The sequence below is a fragment of the Electrophorus electricus genome, chromosome 14, assembly GCF_041902795.1.
Source record: "Electrophorus electricus isolate QZ-2024a chromosome 14, ASM4190279v1, whole genome shotgun sequence".
NCBI lineage: Eukaryota > Metazoa > Chordata > Actinopteri > Gymnotiformes > Gymnotidae > Electrophorus > Electrophorus electricus.
Genome location: NC_137510.1, coordinates 12,959,222 through 12,978,319, shown reverse-complemented (window position 1 = coordinate 12,978,319; position 19,098 = coordinate 12,959,222). Strand labels below are relative to the sequence as shown.

The window sequence follows — 19,098 nt, the reverse complement described above, 5'->3', positions numbered from 1 at the left end:
GTTTCTTGGAGCCCTCTTTACCCAGCATAGAAATCAGGATTAGAATGATTCGCAAACTGCTTGTACATACTACTCTTATGCACACATACTGATCTACAAACTGATCTACATGATAATGTAAAATTGTCAAAACACTATAACAAAATAATAATATTTTGTTATTTTGTATATTTTTGTATTTTGCTGGTCATTTACTTGATGCAGGTTCTACTACAAATTACAGAATTTCCTTTTACAATTTTAACATTTTATTATTGATAGCTAAATTGTCCAAACAATGAACAACTACAATTGCATGGGGGATTTACATTTAACAGAGCATATTAAAATATTAAGTAGATGAGAAAGTACAATGAAGGTAAGTTGGAAGTACTGTTTTAAGTCTTGAACCTAAGGTAAGCTAAATAAGCTTTTAATATAAACCAATTTCACAATAATAAGCAAACCACTGAAATTTCACTGAAATCCAAATGTCAGTTAAGAACATTTTTAAAGCAGTTCTCTTGTCCATGAAGTTTACATTCACAAAGAATATTTAATGGACTAATCATGTTTTCAAGAATATTAAACATTTTGCAGCAAATTATGGCAGGTATTTGAACTTACTTGCATTAGGCTTGCTCTCTAGGCAGGTTATTGCTCTAAACTGTCAAGGCTTTATTGTGTCACACTGTAAATAATATTTCAAGTCAAACAGAAGAAGGGGAATCATTTTATAGAATTGCCCCTTGCAGTTCTTTGATACCTGACTGGCTGAACCACTGACGTAAAGCTGACAGTGAGGAGTGATCATGATGGCTTTTTCCTCTTAATTTCATAAGTAAGATGTTTGTATTTGATGTACTGCACCAGAACTCTCTCTCTCTCTCTCTCTCTCTCTCTCTCTCTCTCTCTCTCTCTATATATATATATATATATATATATATATATATATACATATAAAGTTATACTACATTTAGCTGATGCTTTTATCCAAAGCAACCTACAATTATGATTGAGTACAATTTGAGGGTTAAGGGCCTTGCTCAGGGGCCCAACAGTGGCAAATTTGCAGTGGTGGGGCTTGAATGAGCAACCTTCCAATTTCAAGGCAAGTACCTTAACCACTGAGCTGATATGTTATATGCCGTTGGACATACATTAGTGAATAATAGAACGCATCCAGATTCAAATTTAGCCGACATTACAAGTCTATGTGATTACACATAATTCAGAAGCAAGACTCTAACAACAAAGAATGAAATGAAGTTTTATGAAGTATCTGAGAAACATGTTAATTATGTTGTTTACAGCATATCACAACACATCCATGAAAACACCTTGAAATGTGTTTTCATAACATAGACTGAGCAACAGTTTTCATTCTCCAAAACACTCAAACAATACATCTAACTTTTCTTATACAAGGTTTCAATACCAAATAAAACATAATGCATACTCTGCTCCCAACAGCTTTTGGTAAAAACAATCACAAATCTAATTATAGTTCTGGTGCAATCAGCAATGTGCATGGCAGAAAACCCCACAGTTTGTCAGACTGTGCAAGCACCTTGATGTTGGAACAGTCAGAGGATGTTCAGGCTGGGTGCTTGTGATTGCTAAGCGGACACACATCAATAAACATTCCGGCAGCAGCTATTGGCAACTACAGATGCTTGCTGGCCATGAAGTAGACACAGTACTGAATACACAAACACTCCTGTCAGGAACGACAGCAAATGGAAGGCCAAATTTTAGTACTGCTGCATTAAAAGGTTCTGAATAATACCATCACTAAGGCATATCATATATACTTTTACCACTAACAATGAAAAATATAGGATAAGTTATCGATGTCCTCTGTTAGTAAACTCTAACACTGCTGTTCAGTTCCGTGGGGCTGCTAAAGCTCTGTCTGGGTTTGGTTTTAAGTGTAGTCTCACACAATTAATTAGTCTATGAAAAATTGCTGTTTTGAACAATGTGTGTTTAGCTGACTGTCCCCTTGGTAAGCCCTTCCACAAATTCCCAGGCAAAACCTGTTAGCTAGGAAACTATATTATTCTGCTTAGTTGTGTGCATGCTTTTCACAGGGATGACAAACATGAACAAATGGGGACTGCAGAGCACATCCCCTCACACTCTTATTGAGTCTCAGTCTGTTTTCTGTTTCTGACAATCTCTCTCTCTAATCTAAAGTAGGTCATGCTTACCCTGGACCATGGTGTAACATTATCAGAAGCACTGCAATAAGCTGCTCCTTATGTCCCCACTACTACAGAGGTGACCAGGGACAGTTTTAATGGACCTGATTTCCATGGGAACCATATGTGAACAATGTGAACATCAATATCCATCAACCAAATTGCATCTGCCCCTTTTAGAACCCCTTTGGTGGCCTGTAAAATCTGGAATGGGCAGTGAAGCAGTTAAAGTGTTCAAACAGAGACTTCACACAAAATATTTTCCCAAGAAATGTCTTAATAAGGAGCAGATAATGCATGTCCTCATTTAAAATTCTATATTTGGCTCATAAAGAACCATACTTTTCAATAACATCTAGTTATCATCCAATTTTTATATTTTCTTTCAAAATTGCTCTTTGGAATACATTATTTCTGATCAGATCAAAGGTTTACATCCCCTGGGTTTCCTTGCTTGGAAAAAAAACAGCTCTCAGAAATAATATTTTTACTTCACTATAAATATAATAATTAAACTTCACTTTAAATACAGCTTAGAAAAGACACAAAGTTCATGGTAATAAATACAGCTTATAAAACAGTGCTTCATGGTAATATAATACTTATTTGCAAGTTCCATATAATACAGAGGCCATTGAATGGGACTTTAGCACAAGAACAATGATAATGACCCAGGTACAAACACAGACAGCAAAATAAAAATAAGCTTGTTGGGGAAAGGAAATCAAAAGAGAAAAAGAGGGAAAGGTATAGGGGAAGAGAGGACGAGGGGGGGAGATATAGAGGGAAAGAGGTGGTGGAGAAGAAAGAAGAAAGCCCTGGCCTGCTGAAGCCACTCTCTTCATCACATTTTGACTCTGCATCAAACAGAGAAAACAGGAAAGCAACACTTGTGGTTCCTCATCCTGAATCTGAATCACTCCTTTATTTCTTAAGCGCAAGATAAAAAAATAACTTGTGCTATTCCTGGACGTCTGAGCACACAGGAGGGATTGTCTCTGGGAGCCCCTGGGGGAGAATCAGTGAAACTGTGACTCTTAAAACAAGTGGTATCAGAGGCCGGGTTGGATATGGAGTAGCCACAGTGTTCAACACCATAATGCACTGCTAAAGCAGAAGGGTTGTAGAAGAGTTGGTGAGCTTGTTCAAAATACCTTCAAATTAGTAAAACAAGCTACTCCATCATCCCATTTAGGATGTTTTACTCAGGCCTCCAAACACAGGATAAAAAGCAGAGATCTACTTTCTTGAGCCCCAAAGCACTATTACAAATACTGATCTTCCAGTAACATACAGTGTCACAAATAACAAATGATACCACAGTGAAGGCTTGGTCCTGCTGAATGGGAACATATCCTTTTCTGGAGGAACTTAAGCAAGTATAGAACCTGAAGCACATCATGCATTTTATTCAAAATATAGCTTCATCTTAAATAGCAAATTTGAAAAAGTTTAAATTATCAGATGTCAAAAAGACTCTCCAAACACATTTAATGTATTCTCCTCTTACATCTGTGTGTTTTTCACTTGGAATAACCTGTTACCTCTTCAGACACAGCTGGAATGAAGCGAACCATGCAAGTCCCAAAAGGACCTAAATACAGAAAGTGCATAAGGCACAATTCACACAAATGTAGTAACAATGTCAGAACATAAATCTAACTGAATTGGTTAAAACAACACCTTATTATTACATTTAAGTTCACAGGGTTGTTCACCAAAGATCCACACTATATAAATGTCTCACACTATATGTGTCTCACCTAAAACCTACCAAATGCAACATGTAATGTGTTAATTTTAATGAATATAAATAAAAAATCTAAATATAAAAATGCCTGATCAATCTAAGCAATGCCCACACACCTTATGGAAATTAAGATTTGAAACATTTTCAGCACAGAAGCCAAATTTTGTCTGGTAGGAGCATTCAGTAAAAGGCCTCCAGACACTTTAAACCTAGGACAACAGCTCTGCAGGGAATCCACAGAAATATTGCAACAGGCCAGACAGTTTACAACCTAAATTTGTATTACCATTTGTTTCACATGAGCAAATTATATACAGCCTGGCTTTAAACAGTAGAGCATAATAAAGTACTGAGTATGCCTATTGCTACCAGTATGAAAATATGCTGATAGTTTCCTTGAATCTCTATCTAAAATCTTAAAAAAAAACTTTGGCAACATCTATGCCAATCAGATTAGAATACATTGTGTCAGTCATGTCACATGTGCATTGCTCAGCAGGACAGTCTGCTATATATGCATAAGTAAATCAGGTCTCAGCTGTCCTATTCTAAATATGTGTAAGCAGTTGCAAGTTTGAGGGCTATTTGAACTCTGGCTTTAAAGCCTGGAGAAGTAGCAAGGATGCAACTTCAGTGCAAATACCACTGTAGATGCCTCAGAAGAAAACCAACTGCATGTCTGAAATTCTCACTCTAAGCATGCATCCTACTAGTCCTGAATGAGTAACTGGTCCACTGATGTACAGCTGGTGCAGGATCGCAGCTGTGGTGAACTGTAAGCATCATAAGAGAAGACATCAACATACAGGCTTACCAAGCTCAGCCAGAACGACTGGGTAGGGGCAGGGTGGTGTGGGTGTGCATTACACATTCGTTTGGCTATGCTTGGCCCATCTGTGTATGGGAGCTCTCTCACAAATGAGAGCAGGTGGCTCTCAGGGACATGGCTACTCTGACCTCTTCACCACATACTTCATGAAGTGGACTTCCCAGCTAATGCAATATAGTTTATGCTGCTTGACTCCATACTGTGTGCAGCACTCATTTGACCAGCATTCAATGGACTAAGTCTGATTGTGTAAATTAACCTAAACAGACAGCTATTGAGCCTAATTGCATTACTAATTTCAGAAACCCCTGGTGGCATGCATGAACTTGTTCACAACTGCTGTTCAGTATATCTAGTAATGATTTGATAATTAATGTCACCACCCCAACTAGCATAGTCTGAGAACAGTTTCTGCTGTAAACATTTTTCATTTTTCCATCTTTTATCAGGCTACATATAGTCATGGCCAAAAGTTTTGAGTTTAGCACAAATATTGGTGTTCACAAAGTTTGCTGGTTCAGTTTTTATGGTGGCAATTTGCATTAACTCTAGATCGTGAAGAGTGATCAGATGAATTGCAATTAATTGCAAAGTCATTCCTTGCCATGAAAATAAACTTAATCACAAATATTACTGCATTCCAGCTACTGCATTTCAGCCCTGCCACAAAATGGCCTGCTAACATCATTTCAGTGATGAAAATGATCACTGAAGGTGTTGTGAAGGTGTTAATGAGGACAAGGCAGCTGATTTAATTAAACCATTTATCGAATCATCAAGATCTTCAAGGAGAGAGGTTCAATTGCAGAGAAAAAGGCTTCAGGGCACCCAAGAAAGTCAAGAAAGCACCAAGACCGCCTCCTAAAGAGGATGCAGCTACGGGATCGGGTCACCACCAGTTCAGAGCTTGCTCAGGAATGGCAGAAGGCAGGTGTGAGTGCATCTGCATGCACAGTGAGGCGGAGGCTTTTGGAGGATGGCTTGGTATCAAGAAGGGCAGCAAAGAAGCCACTTCTCTCCAAGAAAAATATCAAGGACAGACTGACATTTTACAGGAAGTATAGGGATTGGACTGCAGAGAAATGGAATAAAGTTATTTTCTCTGCTGAAGCCCCCTTCAGACTGGGACATCTGGACAAATGATTGTCTGGAGAAGAAAAGGTGAGCACTACCACGAGTCCTATGTCATGCCTACAGTGAGGCATCTTGAGACCATTCATATGTGGGGTTGCTTCTCCTCCAAGAGAGTGGATTTGCTCAAAACACTGCAATGAATAAGGAATGGTATCAAAGCATCCTCCAAGAGCATCTTCTCCCAATGATCCAGTAGCAATTTGGTGATGAACAATGCTTTTTCCGGCATGACGGAGCACCAAGTCACAAGGCAAAAGTGGAAATAAATGGTTCGGTGACCAAAACATTGAAATTTTGGGTCCATAGCCAGGAAACTCCCCAGATCTCAATCCCATTGAGAAGCTGTGGTCAATCCTCAAAAAGAATGGGCTGCCATCAGTCAAGTTATTGCCCTGAAGCTGATATCCATAGCATGCCAATGCAAATTGCAGAAGTCTTAAAAAAGAAGAGTCAACACTGTAAATATTAAGTCTTTGCCTAAACAGGATGTATTTGTCAATAAAAAGTTTAAAAACTTGTGAAATGCTTATAATTGTACTTCACTATACCATATAAACATCTGAAAAAAGGATCTAAAAAATTGAGGCAGTAAACTTTGTGAAAACCAAAACTTGTATCAGTCTCCAAACTTTTGGCCATGACTGTAGGCTGACTGATTCCAATTCTATATTTCTGATTTTATAAAAAGCCGTGAATGTGTTCTCTAGGTTCTCCAGCTCCTGCAGTTCCTGACTATTTGCTCCTGCCCATGTTTTGCAGCTGATCCCCGAGTTCGGTCCATGGGCAGTCCAAGTTTGTCACTGCACCGTTTACATCATGTCCCTGGAACGCAAATGCATCTACTATTGCATAGTGTGGCAGCCTGGTGCTCATTAGCTTTCATGACATCTGTTGAGTTGTTCTTGCATGTTTGTGAATTTGGCATGTGCTTGTTTTGTTGGATTTTGAGACAGGTTTATCCTGTTTTACCTTTGCTGAGTTTGGTATAGTGCAAATAGCCTTTGTTATCCACTGTACCTTTGTGCATATCCCTTTTGTATGTTTATTGTATAGAGTAACACACAAGTGGTAGAGTTGTTTGTCATTTTTGTTGAGAGTGGGTTTTGTATATGTTTGTACAGTTAGGGAGTCAGGGAAGTGGCTTGTCATTTGTTTGTATTGGTAAGTAAGTGGCTTTAAAATTTTACGTGGGCATTGGTTATTTTCGGCACTGGCCAACCTGACAGCATATTATGACAATTTATCATCATATTGGTGACTCCTAACTTATGGTAACCCAGCTATACTGTAACTCTCTTTTTTTACAGTCTCATCACTTGTTTTCTCTCATGTAGAGCTTGAGCAAAATAAACACGAGTTTCAAAAGAAAAAAATATCTTTAAAACTGTATAAAGCAACTTTTGATTCCAATAGACTATTCCTTTTCTCCTTCTTCATCCACCTGGCACCCTATTCCATGACTCTGCTGTGCCTCTCTTTCCATCAGGCTAGTATCTGGAGAGATCTCCCAGACCTGGCTGAGACCACAAGTGCTTCAACCAATTACTCACTACACCATCAGTCTGTCCCTCTTTAACTCTGCCCCATGTGTTTCCTCAGCACACAACACTGTGGAAATTGACTCAGGCTCCTGTGGAGACAGGGAAATGAAACAGCCTGCCCACCTTAAAGTACACACAATTTACACCCACCCAAGAAGCAGCCAGACACACAGAAGAGCACCGAGAACTACATCACAAGACCCTGTGCTAAACAGAAATCCACTTTAGTAGATTATCCAGCCAAGGATAATCTGAAATTTGATTTACAGTTCAAATTCACCTCCACACTTCTGCACAACTGTTTCCATTAAATAATGAATTGATATCACATTGATTTTGATAGCAAAAACTAGATTACTATCCTCATAATAAGAAATTAATTCAAATTGGCCCATGACTGCTCACATTATTGTACATTTACCATAATAAATGAATGAAGTAGGGGTGTAAAGTCTTGTTAATTGTATCAATCTGATCAATCTGACCATTTTCAATTAGACCATATCATTATGAATTTTACCATTCTTTCATTCATTTTGGTAGGTATATGCCTTTGGAAGGTATATGCCAAAACCCATGAGCATCAGCACAGTTTAACGAGGATTGGAAGAATAAATAAAGACCGATAAAGGAGAATTATCACAGCTGACATGACCAATCAGATGCTGAGTTTGGTCAGAACATTCCCTTACTTATCAAGGTCTTGATGCTTGAGACTTCCACCCAACTAATGAGCCAGATTTAGTTTGCAGTTGAAGCTGTGAAGTTAATAACCTTGTCGGGTTCTACTGAAGCTTTCTGAAAACGTCCATCATTTAGATATTAGTGAATTCAGCAGCAATATTTTTAAAATTCTTTTTAAGAAAGTGCATTCTTGTAAAAATTTGGTAAATATGACATTACTTAATGCATATTCATCAGTGTATCTTATACAGTTAAAGAATAAAATAAACAATTCCCTTGTCTGGTTGGATTTCATACAACAGTATAAATTTGGGGCAATTCTGCTGAAAATATCTCAAATTATTTGTAAAAGACCTTTACTTCAGGCTCCAATTGGCATATCGTAAGAATATGTCCCTATTTTATCTAGTAAATTGGGGTTCATTTTATTTTTATTTTTAATTTTCTGTGTCGAATTGCTTAAATAGACCAAGAAAGTGTGGATAAAGGTGAAACATCTCTAATTAATTCTAAAAAAGTGATTGAGCAGCTTAAAAACCTAGGACTTTTAACAGCAGTCTACCTACATAAACCTTTCAGCTACAACAAAAATCAGTCTGTAAGTATGAATTGAATCTGCAAAGAAATCTGGGGCAAACTGAACCACCAGCTGTGTGAAAAGTTTCATTTGTGAGGTGCCACTCCCTAAGAACATTAGCATCAGAAATAGCAAGTCCTCTGACAATACACAGTTGGATATCTCCTTTCTCTGCATGATGAATCTTTTTGACCTTACCAGAGTGGGTCATCTGAGAGATTCCAGAAACTTCTGCTTTAGTGAAAATAGGATCCTGGTGTTGCAACTGATTGAATTACTCTGTTAACATGGCACATTTATTGTGTGGCTGCTGTGTAATAATGCCACAGAACTGTCATCTGAATTAGAGTGTTTTGCACTTATTACATTAAGAAAGAAAAGCTGCATATGATCATTTACCTCGGTTTAAAACCCGCTGCAGTTATTCCCTGCATTGCTACAGCACAATGTAAGGCAAAAAGCAATTTTTGTTTACAAATTTGGTACCACATAACTAAATGATTTCTCTTTCTGTGCAGTTTAATGTGGGATTAACATCTGCAGAACCCCATGTTCCAGATCATGTATTCTCTGTAGTGTCAAATATCTGTTTGATTCCCAAAATGTACAGACTCAACAACTTTCACATAATCCCGTCACATAAACAAGAATTTTGGTTGTCAAGGCTCTGCCATGCAGTAATGTATGAATGTATCTTTTTCTAAGAGTTAACATGACCCTACAAATATAGTTCTCTGAGATGTTCTAACCCAGTTTTCAGGACTGTTGACTCATTACCTGGTGACAAGTATTTTAATAACATATTATTAATTTAGTTTACTAACTGAACACAGTAGATTACTTTTTTTCCATAAGGAAAAACAATTCTATAATTCTATTGCAATGATTATTATATGTGAATCAGACAGTTGTCATTATGCACAAACAATTAAAAATTAAAATAATTAGTCATATCACAATTATGTAAATATAAATTTTATAATATGTATTATCATAATTATTTCTGGAATTGATGATAATTGTTAATGTATTATTGTTGTTCTTCAAATACCACAGGTAGAGGTTTAAATCATGATTTGAATCACTGCTTCCCAGTTCATTCTGAGTTTAATCTCATCAGACCAGGGAGGTCTGCTTAGAGTGTCACATATATAGAAGAGGCCTCTGAACTTCCCTGATTGTTTTTGCACTGCTCGTTCAGAATACTTGCTGCCACAATGAAACTGTCATTGTACTGTGTTGCTGGCTCATACTCAGCTTTTAAGGGGAATGAGAAGAATGAATCTGATTGGATAATGTGGCAGCAAGCATACTTGCACTTGTTGATTATATACTTAGTCTAACCCAGCTACTTTTTGTAACTGTGCCACTCTGCACTGGATTTGTGCCTCTGCCAATCATGCAAACAACAAACATTATTTCTGCCACACATGTGCCTGCAACAGTCTCATGCCTTATGTCTGCACTTGTTTGGTGTTTACAAAAATAGAGCCCAGCGAGTGTCCAAGGAAATGTGATGAGAGAATTCACATGTAAAATCTTGTACAGATTTTCTTCCCTTTTTGATTGTATGTTTTTTCACATAATTAGTAATGGTAAATTTGGTTTTAATATACAGAAATACTAAGTCTAAAGCAACAGCAAAAAGTAGATATCTAACATCAGTGATTACCTCTGAAAATGTGATGAATGTCTTCCTGTGAGTTACACAGTAGGTCGTGCCTCAGTGCACCATTGTGAATATTATTCAAAATAAATAAGGCTTTAGTTCCTGTTTACTTGCACGATTCTGACACCATATGCCTTCACCCCTCTGGGTGGTGCTATTTAACCTCTAACCCTACATCCCCCCTCTGTTTAACTATGGGTGCAATCTTATAAAGGAAATGTGTATTATATAACAATCTTATCTAGGTGCAAATATATCTGCTAAATATGTTTTTCCATGTAGCTACATGAGTGTAGGGGTTTATTCTGCCCCTTTGCACACCACTCAGTTTCACAAAAGTGCCTGCGATCTACACACATATTCCCTCCCCCAAGTACTAATCTATCACCAGCAAATACTGTGTTGCCACTGAAATAAATCAGGCCCAGCACTGGCCCACAGCCTTTCTGTTTCTGGACAGTCAACAGGCAGCAGTTTCTCCTCGCCATTTATATACTCACTTACACAAATATCACAGTTTTTCACCAGCTTTTATAGTTTACTAAAGTTTAAGACTTGATACCAGTCAGATTGTTTTGTGCAATTACTGCATTTGGCTATCCCTTGGTGTGCTACATGCAACCATTGCATGATATTCTTTTGGAGTTACTTTGGAATTAGGTCTCTCAGAGGCTGTGTCTACTCTGCAAGATGAGGTAGAAAGTTCCTAAGGTAATTTGCAATTTCCAGGAATCTCCTAACCACATTAGATGTTGTTGGTTCACACATATCTGATCTCAGACCATTTCCTCATTTTATTTGAACTACATATGAGCCACAATATAGTAACCTTGCCTCGCTACCACACCAGATGCATGATCACGTCAGCCACTGCGTCTAGAGTTATTGCGATTGCAAATCTCCCAGAATGATCATTTATGACTAGGATACCCTTAAACCCCATGAAACTTCATCAAATGACTGAATGCTTAGAATCAGAATTCTGCAAAACACTCAATGATGCTGCTCCACTTAAGAATAAAAAAATTAGGGAGAAAAAATTAGCACCTTGGTATAATCATCACATTCGCAATTGAAAACAAAACGCTCAAAAGATAGAACGTAAATAGCGTCACACTAAACTTGTAGTCTTCCAGCTTGCATGGAAGGAGAGCCTTCTCAAATATAGAACCCTAACAAATTAATCCTAAATTTCTATTTAATACAATTGCACATCTAACTAGAAATAAAACTGACACCGATGCTCAGATTACATCACACAATAGTAATGAGTTCATGAATCATGAAAGTCTTCAATGAGAAAATTAAGCACATTAGAGATAACTTTCAAAGTATTAATGTGACATCAAGCAGCCACTTAAAGATCAGAACAACAAAGCCAAAAAGGACTCTAGAATCCTTTACACTTATCCAAGAGCCAGAACTTACATCTCTGATCTCATGCTCAAAATCCTCCACTTGCTTACTAAATTCACTGCCCACACACTTTCTTAAGGAAATCCTACCTGAAGTAACTGAACCTTTACTAAAGTTAATAAACACCTTCTTGAACATTGGCTATGTACGTAAACCATTCAAATTAGCAGTAATCAGACCACTTATCAAAAAATCTAACCTTGACCCATGTCAGCTGGCAAACTACAGGCTGATCTCAAATCTTCCATTTATTTCCAAGATCCTAGAAAAAAATGTAGCTCAGCAGCAAACCTCAAACATGAATCAGAATCAGATACATGAAGTGTCTCAGTCAGTGTTTAGGCCTTATCATAGTACAGCAACAGCAATGATTAAAGTAGTTAAAGACTATTTTAAGATGTTGTTGGCTTCTGACCAGGGTTATGTCTCTTTGCTTATATTGCTTGATCTGAGTGCAGCATTTGACACTATAGATCACACCATTTTACCAGATAAACTCGATTGATGGGATTAGGGGAAAAGCCCTTTCCTGGTTTAAATCTTATCTAGCTATGGTGTCCCACAACTATCTCTTCTAGGGCCTTTGCTTTTTTCTTTATATATGCTACCTCTAGGTGACATTATACGTAAACACTGCGCTAGTTTACACTGCTACGCTGATGATACTCAGCTATATGTCTCAGCCAAAACAGAGAACATATCTCATCTTAGTATTATTCAGGTATGCATAAAGGACATCAGACCCTGAATGTTGAGGAACTTTCTCTCACTTAATCTTGACAAAACAGAGGTGCTTCTATTAGGCCCAGAGACAGCTAGGTACTCGCTCTCTAATTACTCAATGAACCTCAATGGTCCCCAATCACATCTTCTCTAACAGTTAAAGATCTTGGGAGTAATTATAGATTTCAGGCCCTTGTCCGAAGCTCATGTAAATAATATTTCTAGGACTGCCTTACTCTGTCTCAGGAACATTGCAAAGATTAGGAATTTATTCTCCTCACGTGATGTAGAAAAGATAATCTATGCATTTATCACTTCAAGACTAGACTACTGTAATGCCTTAATATTTGGCTGTACCATTAAGTGCCTAAACAAGTCCCAGCTAGTTCAAAATGCAGCAGTGAGTTCTACTGGAACTAGAAAATTTGACCACATCACTCCTATCTTATCTACTTTACATTGGCGCCCAATAAAATTTCGCATTGATTATAAAATACTTCTAATGACCTACAAAGCTCTTCACTAGTACCAAGAATAAGAAAATCTACTGCAGGGGGCAGAGCCTTTTCCTATAAAGTTCCCACACTATGGAATAACCTTCCTGCAAATGTTTGAGACTCAGACACAGTCTTAATATTTAGGGCTACAGTCAGGCATTTTATGAACTACATCCCATCTTAGGTAAACGTATTGATCTATGGGTCCATGGGCACTGAGAGTTAAGACAAACTGAGATGTTATGATGCTGTCACTGCACCTCTCTTTTGTTACTCAAGTTTGTTGACTAGTTCCCTAATTTACACACCCTTGTACCTGGACATGCCTAATAATCTACTCTCTCTTTCTGTCTCTTTCTGTACACCTACCCCTGATGTCATGATGTTACTTAGCCTCAACCTGTCTCAGATGCCTTGGCTTGATGTCCCCTGCTGTAGCCCACCACACCTCCACCCCAGCAAATGTCTTTTCCATTGCCATTGATGGATGTTCTCCCACGGGATGGGTTTCGGATACGTACACAACATCGGGACCAGACTAGGACTTCTAAAAAACCGGACAAGACATTAATTGCATTTTTTTTCCTTTTATTATTATTTATTTATTCTTCTCTTAAAATTGCTATTATTGTGGTGACCTTTGTCAGCCAGAGGAGGATGTGCCCCCATATTGGTTCTTCTCAATGTTTATTCTTCATGCTTTAGGGAGTTTTTCCTTGCCATTGATGCTTTTGGCTTGCTCACTGGGAGCTTGGACATTTGTAAAGCTGCTTTGTGACAACATCTGTTGTAAAAAGTGCTATATAAATAAATTTGATTTGTTTTGTTTTGATGTTTGTAACTGCTCTTACTTTCTCTGGATCTGTATAGACATCTGACCCATCGATGAGGTGGCACAGGGATAATGCTCATTTCTCATTGAGCATTATCCTTGCCTTTTGTAGCTTTCTAACTACGGCATAAAGGTGCTGATCATATTTTGTCTGAATGACTCATCAACGACTCATATGTCATTCATGTAGCATAAAACTCCCTTCTACCCCTCCAGGATTTGTGACATCATTTTATGAAAATGTTGTGGTGCCAATTAAATTCCAAAGCACATATGATTAAAACAGAACTTTCCAAAAAGGGTAATGAAAGGAGGAGGGCAAAATTCTTGTGGGATCTCCCAGAAACTGGTATTCACATTAAGTTTAGAAAAGACTAGTTCTCCCCAGTAGCCCCAGTGTGAGTTCAAAAGACGTAAGGAGTATCTCTCCCTTTTCACCTCACTGTTCAACTTTGTCAACTCATATGCAGATTATACCGCTGAGTTTTGGGACAACCATTCTTACACACCAATGTGTTGGTTGTTCTACTTTGGAGATAGCTCCTTGCTGCTCCATATTTTCCAGTTCCTATTTCACTTTTGAAATTAAGGACAACATGAAGCAGAAAATAAAAGAGGAGAGGCATCAGGTTTTACAGAACATTTATACTCTACCTCTAGTTTACCAAGACCCTCAAATAATTCAGGGAACTCCTTCCTCAGAGTTCAGGTTTACCATGTTAATCTCAGTGATCATACCTAGCACAGGCCTCCTTCAAACTTGACACAACTGCTTGTCCACTTTTTTTTATCCACTTTTAATTTTGTCAGCCAAGAAGCATCTAATACCTCTGTTTACTGTTCCAAGGACTGCAATGTCTCTTTCCTCTCCTTTCTTATTCATGTACACTTCACTGATAGCTTCCAATATGCACATTTTAGCATAATGCCTATTCATTCTGCATTGGTTACAGTATGACACTTCTGATGGACATTGTCATTTGTTGTGAGTCGGCACTTTCCTGAATTTTTACATGCAGTAGCTCCCGCTAGTTCCATTTGCTTCCCAGGTATTCTGAAGTGCCCTTTATTCTGTGGTTTAGATCTGCCTTTGCCATCTCTGATACATGTAAACAGCACCAACGTCCACAGCTTCTTCACCTTTAAAGTTGGATTTCAGCATCTATTGTTGCTTTTGATGAATGTGCACAATAGCTTTCTCCAAGGCAAGCCCTGAGTCCAATTAGAGTTGCTCAGATAGTTTCTTGTCTTGCAATCTAACAACCAATCTATCTCTAATAATTATATTGCACAACTGTCCACAGCCACAATGTTCCACCAGGCAATACAAAGCAGTGATAAAGCTGTTGGAAATTGCTCATAACTCCTGATGTCTCTAATTAAACTTTGTAAATACTGCCTGGCCAAAAAAAAAAAAAAAGGTCACCACCTTTAACTAAGCAAATAGGTAAGAGCCTCCCATTGGATAATTACTGCATGGGTGATTATATTTCAGATGGCAACAAGTTATTTAACCCTAACTGATGCAGTGAGTAGCTTCTCATTTGTGTCGAAAGACACATCTTGTGGTCGTGGAAAAGATGTTAATCTGTTTCAGAAGGGTCAAATTATTTGCATTAATCAAACAGAGTAAACATCTAAGGAGATTGCTGAAACTACTAAAACCGGGTTAAGAACTGCCCATGCATTATTAAAAAGTGGGGAACAATGGGCAAACATCATCTTTGAGGAAGGAATGTGGTCAGAAAAAAATCTTGAATGATCGTGATCGGCAATCACTTAAACGTGTAGTGAAATCAAATCGTAGAAAAGCAACAGCAGAACTCAGGGATATGTTTAGTAGTGAAAGTAAGAGCATTTCCACACGCACAATGCAAAGGGAACTCAAGGGATTGGGATTAAACAGATGTGTAGCCTTAAGAAAACCAATCGTCAGTGAGGCTTCAATGGCTTCAATTTGCTAGGGAGTATAAACATTGGACTTTGGAGCAATGGAAGGTCATGTGGTCTGATGAGTCCAGATTTACCGTTCCAGAGTGATGGGCACATCAGAGTAAGAAGAGAGGCGGCTGAGGTGATGCACCCATCATGCCTAGTGCCTACCGTACAAGCCTGTGGGGGCAGTGCTATGATCGGGGGTTGCTGCAGTTGGTCAGGTCTAGGTTCAGCAACGTTATGTGCCCAAAGAATGAGGAATGATACCTGAATATACTGAATGACCAGGTTATTCCATCAATGGATTTTTTTCTTCCCTGATGGCATGGGCATATTCCAAGATGACAATGCCAGGATTCATCATGCTCAAATTGTAAAACAGTGGTTCAGGGAGCATGAGACATCATTTTCACACATGGATTGGCCACCACAGAGTCCAGACCTGAACGCCACTGAGAATCTTTGGGATGTGCTGGAGAAGACTTTGCACAGTGGTCCAAATCTTCCATCACCAATACTAGATCTTAAGGAAAAATGAATACAACTCCTGACAGAAATAAATGTTGTGACATTGCAGAAGCTTGTGGAAAAGATGCTATGATGTGAAAATGCAATTTTGTGCCCAATTACAGATATATATATAACCCCTGACTGTGAAACTTTCACTGCAAACAAGATATATGTAGGACAGAGGGTGGGGGGAAACTAATAGTGCTTACATTAATTGTGGATCCTGCACCAAGTAACACGAACAACTTTTCAGAAACTGCATCTAATAAATTACTCCAACTGCTAGCCTTAGCTAGTGCTAAAGGGCCAAAGAAACACACAATATAACAATATTTTAAATAATTACATTTCCCTAGTATTAAGCTTCGCCATGGCCAGTTTGTACTGATTCCTCTTTTATTAAACATTCCATTGCCAATCCTGACCCATATTTGAAAAACAGTCAGACACAAAATGGGCAGCACATACATACATGCTTTTGTCGAATGTAGCTGGGATGTTACCATCAAAAATAAATTTTATCTGCTCAGCTCTTTTGTCCTCTAAGGGTGGGGGCTGATATAGAGTTTTTTGCTGGTCTGGCAGCCAACCAGATCAGTTTCATGCTTATCTCATAGCTTTGACATAATGCTAGTCAGTCTGCTGCTTGCGATAAAAGAACAGCATACATTCGAAAAGGTAGTTGTAAAGCTATGGGTGGACATACTTAAACAAGGGGTGGTACAATTTTAATGAGTCCAATAATGACATAAAAAGCAGAGCTGAGCCAAATCTGAACTGCTTATTCAGCTGACCTAAAGAGCTCTCAAGAAACTGACTAGGATATTTTATTTCAGTGTGTAGGGTTGTAGGCACTCCAAATAACCAAATGTATTTGTACAAGCACTTCAAAAGTGAATTTTTCATAATATGAATTTCTATCTTTGTTGATCTGACATGAACTCCCTGCTTGTTTCAACACAGTGCAGGCTTCAGTTCCCCGTTACTTGCAGGATTCTGACACCACGTGGTGCTAGGTTGGCCGTGATGGCCTAATAAAGCGGATTTACGGACGACAAAAAAGCGCGTCTTTTTATTCATTTGTTCAATCGAAACAATAACACGCTCCCACTGAGTAGCGCTATTTAACCTCTAACGCATCGAATACCATCATTATCTTAAGTAAATACAGATTATAGAAATACATACAAGCATGCCAAACAATTGCTGAATTGCTAAACTCCTTCATTTTAACTATTCAGCTTGAATTATTCTCACTTATAATGGCAACTATCACTACTTTGGAATAAGGTTGACAGAATATTTTTATATATGTTTTTTGCAATTACCTAACTATAATAACTATACAGGCAACCAAACTAGTCACTTTAAAATACACTGTTCACAATTATGCTATTTTTGCTATATGCTATATGGACTTTTGTATCCATATAGATAAGCAAATTTCATACAAATAACATGCAAATTAAACGTAATTTTAGAGAGGTACTGCCATGATGACAGAGAAATTCTAACCACATACACCCTGCTAAACTGGTTGCAGCGCTTACATCTGCATTCAAGCAGCCAAGGCCCTAAACCCGTAAAACCGCACCTGTCCCTCCTCAGCGGTACTGCAGTACTCTGTAATGACGTATTATACTGGACCAAAACACGTTTTACTCATATGAACATGACACAGGCAGAAGAATCATATTAGACGCGTATGCTAACTGAGGGCATATCCATCGAACAATCTGACTCCAGTGCGCCCAAGCCACACCCAGCGCATTGCAGAAGCACGTCTCTAAATCCGAGGCCGGTGAACTTCAGGAACCCGTCAGAAACTGTCACACCAGCGATAGAAACCGTCTGCTTATCAGAGATGGCCAGACAACTATAACACGTCACCAACTCTAGACGCTTTAGCTTTTACACCCAGCTAACGTAACCGAAAATTAAAAATTATAGGCTAGGTGGCAACCTACTTAATGTTTGAACCACTGTCATTTGCTATAAAGATGCGTGATTTTAACCATAACAGCGCCCTAAATGTATTTGTGATATTGCATACATCACAAATATAAATGTTTTTGTCGATGAGATAATGTATTCGTATAATATGAGAAGCATATTTAGCACATCGTTGTATCAAAACAACAATTATAATCAAATACCTGGCTGTAGTTTTCAGAAGGACACGCATGCCGTCATCTACTGTAAGCTATAATGCTATTGCACTTTGCACTCGCCAAACACATCTCTCTGCTACCGATAACATATTTACATACGATCGAAAATTAGATTAAATAAAGCGAAAGACAGATATTTACCGACTCTCCTGTGCCCTATAAACGGTGTGATGTGCTGCGGTTTCCCGGTGCTGTGACAGCTGACTCCGGCAAAGTCTCCCCTTGTGCGCCCCTGCCTGCAGCAGCCCGGCTAACTGGCCACTCATACATACAACTGAGACAGCGCAGAATTCTGGGATACATAGAGATGGCTTATTGAACGCGTTACCAAGTTATGTTGCTCGGGGACTCTGCATGTCGATCCAAAACAAATCAAATTGCATATTTAGTATTTTTTTTTATTTTTAAAAAGCTGTTTAAGATAATAATAATAATAATAATAATAATAATAATAATAACAACAATAGTTATTATTTTTATTATTATTATTATTAGTAGTAGTAGTAGTAGTAGTATTAGTAGTAGTATTACTAGTAGTAGTAGTATTAGTAGTAGTAGTATAACCTAGTGTTTATGTTTGATGGTACTGCTTAAAGATTGTAGGGTTCATTGAACCATAACTATACTGTATAGCCTGACCTGTGCCT

General features: G+C 38.2%; 1 protein-coding gene across 20 annotated transcripts in view; it reads right to left on the bottom strand.

Annotated features, from left to right (window-relative positions):
- The window catches only part of epb41l3a (erythrocyte membrane protein band 4.1-like 3a), a 60,219-nt gene extending 41,489 nt beyond the window's left edge, over positions 1-18,730 (bottom strand). For all 20 annotated transcript variants that reach the window (XM_081696985.1, XM_081696993.1, XM_035531075.2 and 17 more), the window contains exon 1: positions 18,593-18,730. The gene's annotated coding sequence lies outside the window, so the exon portion shown is untranslated. The remainder of the gene's footprint in view (positions 1-18,592) is intronic.
- Between the last annotated feature and the right edge of the window lie 368 nt (positions 18,731-19,098).